Raw genomic sequence first — 6,786 nt, 5'->3', positions numbered from 1 at the left:
AAACACGTATCCGGTTTGCGATTTAGAATCGTCCGGATTAGTGTCAAAGCTTGCATCAACGTAACCGTTTACGATGAGCTCTTTGTCACTTCCATATATGAGAAACATATCCTTAGTCCTTTTCAGGTACTTCAGGATGTTCTTGACCGCTGTCCAGTGATCCACTCCTGGATTACTTTGGTACCTCCCTGCTAGACTTATAGCAAGGCACACATCAGGTCTGGTACACAGCATTGCATACATGATAGAGCCTATGGCTGAAGCATAGGGAACATCTTTCATCTTCTCTCTATCTTCTGCAGTGGTCGGGCATTGAGTCTTACTCAACTTCACACCTTGTAACATAGGCAAGAACCCTTTCTTTGCTTGATCCATTTTGAACTTTTTCAAAATCTTGTCAAGGTATGTGCTTTGTGAAAGTCCAATTAACCGTCTTAATCTATCTCTATAGATCTTTATGCCTAATATGTAAGCAGCTTCACCGAGGTCTTTCATTGAAAAACTTTTATTCAAGTATCCCTTTATGCTATCCAGAAATTCTATATCATTTCCGATCAGTAATATGTCATCCACATATAATATCAGAAATGCTACAGAGCTCCCACTCACTTTCTTGTAAATACAGGCTTCTCCAAAAGTCTGTATAAAACCAAATGCTTTGATCACACTATCAAAGCATTTATTCCAACTCCGAGAGGCTTGCACCAGTCCATAAATGGATCGCTGGAGCTTGCACACTTTGTTAGCTCCCTTTGGATCGACAAAACCTTCTGGTTGCATCATATACAACTCTTCTTCCAGAAATCCATTCAGGAATGCAGTTTTGACATCCATCTGCCAAATTTCATAATCATAAAACGCGGCAATTGCTAACATGATTCGGACAGACTTAAGCATCGCTATGAGTGAGAAGGTTTCATCGTAGTCAATCCCTTGAACTTGTCGAAACCCTTTTGCGACAAGTCGAGCTTTGTAGACAGTAATATTACCGTCGGCATCAGTCTTCTTCTTGAAGATCCATTTATTCTCAATTGCTTGCCGATCATTGGGCAAGTCAACCAAAGTCCATACTTTGTTCTCATACATGGATCCCATCTCAGATTTCATGGCTTCAAGCCATTTTGCGGAATCTGGGCTCACCATCGCTTCTTCATAGTTCGTAGGTTCATCATGATCTAGTAGCATGACTTCCAGAATAGGATTACCGTACCACTCTGGTGCGGATCTTACTCTGGTTGATCTACGAGGTTCAGTAGTATCTTGTTCTGAAGTTTCATGATCATTATCATTAGCTTCCTCACTAATTGGTGTAGGTGTCACAGAAACAGTTTTCTATGATGCACTACTTTCCAATAAGGGAGCAGGTACAGTTACCTCGTCAAGTTCTACTTTCCTCCCACTCACTTCTTTCGAGAGAAACTCCTTCTCTAGAAAGTTTCCAAACTTAGCAACAAAAGTTTTGCCTTCGGATCTGTGATAGAAGGTGTATCCAATAGTCTCCTTTGGATATCCTATGAAGACACATTTCTCCGATTTGGGTTCGAGCTTATCAGGTTGAAGCTTTTTCACATAAGCATCGCAGCCCCAAACTTTCAGAAACGACAACTTTGGTTTCTTGCCAAACCATAGTTCATAAGGCGTCGTCTCAATGGATTTTGATGGTGCCCTATTTAACGTGAATGCGGCCATCTCCAAAGCATAACCCCAAAACGATAGCGGTAAATCAGTAAGAGACATCATAGATCGCACCATATCTAGTAAAGTACGATTACGACGTTCGGACACACCATTACGCCGTGGTGTTCCGGGTGGCGTGAGTTGCGAAACTATTCCGCATTGTTTCAAATGTACACCAAACTCGTAACTCAAATATTCTCCTCCACGATCAGATCGTAGAAACTTTATTTTCTTGTTACGATGATTTTCAACTTCACTCTGAAATTCTTTGAACTTTTCAAATGTCTCAGACTTATGTTTCATTAAGTAGATATACCCATATCTGCTTAAGTCATCTGTGAAGGTGAGAAAATAACGATATCCGCCACGAGCCTCAATATTCATCGGACCACATACATCTGTATGTATGATTTCCAACAAATCCGTTGCTCTCTCCATAGTACCGGAGAACGGTGTTTTTGTCATCTTGCCCATGAGGCACGGTTCGCAAGTACCAAGTGATTCATAATCAAGTGGTTCCAAAAGTCCATCAGTATGGAGTTTCTTCATGCGCTTTACACCGATATGAACTAAACGGCAGTGCCACAAATAAGTTGCACTATCATTATCAACTCTGCATCTTTTGGTTTCAACATTATGAATATGTGTGTTACTACTATCGAGATTCAATAAGAATAGACCACTCTTCAAGGGCGCATGACCATAAAAGATATTACTCATATAAATAGAACAACCATTATTCTCTGATTTAAATGAATAACCGTCTCGCATCAAACAAGATCCAGATATAATGTTCATGCTTAACGCTGGCACCAAATAACAATTATTTAGGTCTAATATTAATCCCGAAGGTAGATGTAGAGGTAGCATGCCGACTGCGATCACATCGACTTTGGAACCGTTTCCCGCGTGCATCGTCACCTCGTCCTTAGCCAATCTTCGCTTAATCCGTAGTCCCTGTTTCGAGTTGCAAATATTAGCAACAGAACCAGTATCAAATACCCAGGTACTGCTGCGAGTATTAGTAAGGTACACATCAATAACATGTATATCACATATACCTTTGTTCACCTTGCCATCCTTCTTATCTGCCAAATACTTGGGGCAGTTCCGCTTCGAGTGACCAGTCTGCTTGCAGTAGAAGCACTCAGTTTCAGGCTTAGATCCAGACATGGGTTTCTTCTCTTGAGCAGCAACTTGCTTGCTGTTCTTCTTCAAGTTCCCCTTCCCTTTGCCCTTTTTCTTGAAACTAGTGGTCTTGTTGACCATCAACACTTGATGCTCCTTTTTGATTTCTACCTCCGCAGCTTTCAGCATTGCGAAGAGCTCGGGAATAGTCTTAATCATCCCTTGCATATTATAGTTCATCATGAAGCTCTTGTAGCTTGGTGGCAGTGATTGGAGAATTCTGTCAATGACGCAATCATCTGGAAGATTAACTCCCATTTGAATCAAGTGATTATTATACCCAGACATTTTGAGTATATGCTCACTAACAGAACTGTTCTCCTCCATCTTGCAGCTATAGAACTTATTGGAGACTTCATATCTCTCAATCCGGGCATTTGCTTGAAATATTAACTTCAACTCCTGGAACATCTCATATGCTCCATGACGTTCAAAACGTCGTTGAAGTCCCGGTTCTAAGCCATAAAGCATGGCACACTGAACTATCAAGTAGTCATCAGCTTTGCTCTGCCAGACGTTCACAACATCTGGTGTTGCTCCAGCAGCAGGCCTGGCACCCAGCGGTGCTTCCAGGACGTAATTCTTCTGTGCAGCAATGAGGATAATCCTCAAGTTATGGACCCAGTCCGTGTAATTGCTACCATCATCTTTCAACTTTGCTTGCTCAAGGAACGCATTAAAATTCAACAGAACAACAGCACGGGCCATTTATCTACAATCATACATAAACAAGCAAGATACTATCAGGTACTAAGTTCATGATAAATTTAGGTTCAATTAATCATATTACTTAAAGAACTCCCACTTAGATAGATATCCCTCTAATCCTCTAAGTGATTACGTGATCCAAATCAACTAAACCATGTCCGATCATCACGTGAGATGGAGTAGTTTCATTGGTGAACATCACTTATGTTTATCATATCTACTATATGATTCACGCTCGACCTTTCGGTCTCCGTGTTCCAAGGCCATATCTGTATATGCTTGGCTCGTCAAGTATAACCTGAGTATTCTGCGTGTGCAACTGTTTTGCACTCGTTGTATTTGAACGTAGAGCCTATCACACCCGATCATCACGTGGTGTCTCAGCACGAAGAACTTTCACAACGATGCATACTCAGGGAGAACACTTCTTGATAATTTAGTGAGAGATCATCTTATAATGCTACCATCAATCAAAGCAAGATAAGATGCATAAAAGATAAACATCACATGCAATCACATCACAACATGCCCTTGCAAAAACAAGTTAGACGTCCTCTACTTTGTTGTTGCATGTTTTACGTGGCTGCTACGGGCTTAAGAAAGAACCAATCTTACCTACGCATCAAAACCACAACGATAGTTTGTCAAGTTGGTGCTGTTTTAACCTTCGCAAGGACCGGGCGTAGCCACACTCAGTTCAACTAAAGTTGGAGAAACTGTCACCCGCAAGCCACCTATGTGCAAAGCACGTTGGGAGAACCGGTCTCGCGTAAGCGTACGCGTAATGTCGGTCCGGGCCGCTTCATCCAACAATACCGCCGAACCAAAGTATGACATGCTGGTAAGCAGTATGACTTATATCGCCCACAACTCACTTGTGTTCTACTCGTGCATATAACATCAACATATAAAACCTAGGCTCTGATGCCACTGATGGGTTTCGTAGTAATTTCAAAAATTTCCTATGCTCATGCAAGATCATGGTGATGCATAGCAACGAGAGGGGAGAGTATGATCTACATACCTTGTAGATCGACAACGGAAGCGTTTGGTTGATGTAGTCGTACGTCTCCACGGCCCGACCGATCAAGCACCGAAACTACGGCACCTCCGAGTTCTAGCACACGTTCAGCTCGATGACGATCCCCGGACTCCGATCCAGCAAAGTGTCGGGGAAGAGTTCCGTCAGCACGACGGCGTGGTGACGATCTTGATGTACTACTGCAGCAGGGCTTCGCCTAAACTCCGCTACAATATTATCGAGGACTATGGTGGAAGGGGGCACCGCACACGGCTAAGAATATGATCACGTGGATCAACTTGTGTTTCTCTGGGGTGCCCCTGCCTCCGTATATAAAGGCTCAAGAGGGGAGAGGCTGGCCGGCCATCATAGGGCGCGCCAGGAGGAGTCCTACTCCCTCCGGGAGTAGGACTTCTCCCCCAATCCTAGTTGGAATAGGATTCGCGAGGTGGGAAAAGAGAGAGAGAGAAGGAGGGGGGCGCCGGCCCTCTCTCTCCTTGTCCTATTCGGACTAGGGGGGAGGGGCGCGCGGCCCAGCCCTGGCTGCCTCTCCTCTTCTTCCACTAAGGCCCATTAAGGCCCATATAGCTCCCGGGTGGGTTCCGGTAACCTCCCGGTACTCTGGTAAAATCCCGATTTCACCCGGAACACTTCCGATATCCAAACATAGGCTTCCAATATATCAATATTTATGTCTCGACCATTTCGAGACTCCTCGTCATGTCCGTGATCACATCCGGGACTCCGAACAACCTTCGGTACATCAAAATGCATAAACTCATAATATAACTATCATCGTAACCTTAAGCGTGCGGACCCTACGGGTTCGAGAACAATGTAGACATGACCGAGACACGTCTCCGGTCAATAACCAATAGCGGGACCTGGATGCCCATATTGGCTCCTACATATTCTACGAAGATCTTTATCAGTCAGACCGCATAACAACATACGTTGTTCCCTTTATCATCGGTATGTTACTTGCCCGAGATTCGATCGTCGATATCCTATACCTAGTTCAATCTCGTTACCGGCAAGTCTCTTTACTCGTTCTATAATACATCATCCCGCAACTAACTCATTAGTTGCAATGCTTGCAAGGCTTAAGTGATGTGCATTACCGAGAGGGCCCAGAGATACCTCTCCGACAATCAGAGTGACAAATCCTGATCTCTAAATACGCCAACCCAACATGTACCTTTGGAGACACCTGTAGAGCTCCTTTATAATCACCCAGTTACGTTGTGACGTTTGGTAGCACACAAAGTGTTCCTCTGGCAAACGGGAGTTGCATAATCTCATAGTCATAGGAACATGTATAAGTCATGAAGAAAGCAATAGCAACATACTAAACGATCGGGTGCTAAGCTAATGGAATGGGTCATGTCAATCAGATCATTCAACTAATGATGTGCTCCTGTTATTCAAATGACAACTCTTTGTCCATGGTTAGGAAACATAACCATCTTTGATTAACAAGCTAGTCTAGTAGAGGCATACTAGTGACACTCTGTTTGTCTATGTATTCACACATGTATCATGTTTCCGGTTTAATACAATTCTAGCATGAATAATAGACTTTTATCATGATATATAAGGAAATAAATAATAACTTTATTATTGCCTCTAGGGCATATTTCCTTCAGTCTCCCACTTGCACTAGAGTCAATAATCTAGATTACACAGTAATGATTCTAACACCCATGGAGCCTTGGTGCTGATCATGTTTTGCTCGTGGAAGAGGCTTAGTCAACGGGTCTGCAACATTCAGATCCGTATGTATCTTGCAAATCTCTATGTCTCCCACCTGGACAAGATCCCGGATGGAATTGAAGCGTCTCTTGATGTGCTTGGTTCTCTTGTGAAATCTGGATTCCTTTGCCAAGGCAATTGCACCAGTATTGTCACAAAAGATTTTCATTTGACCCGATGCACTAGGTACAACACCTAGATCGGATATGAACTCCTTCATCCAGACTCCTTCATTTGCTGCTTCCGAAGCAGCTATGTATTCCGCTTCACACGTAGATCCCGCCACGACGCTTTGTTTAGAACTGCACCAACTGACAGCTCCACCGTTTAATGTAAACACGTATCCGGTTTGCGATTTAGAATCGTCCGGATTAGTGTCAAAGCTTGCATCAACGTAACCGTTTACGATGAGCTCTTTGTAACCTCCATATATGAGAAAC

This window comes from Triticum urartu, chromosome 4 (assembly GCF_003073215.2).
Source record: "Triticum urartu cultivar G1812 chromosome 4, Tu2.1, whole genome shotgun sequence".
Classification (NCBI taxonomy): domain Eukaryota; kingdom Viridiplantae; phylum Streptophyta; class Magnoliopsida; order Poales; family Poaceae; genus Triticum; species Triticum urartu.
Note: the sequence above shows the minus strand (reverse complement) of the source record.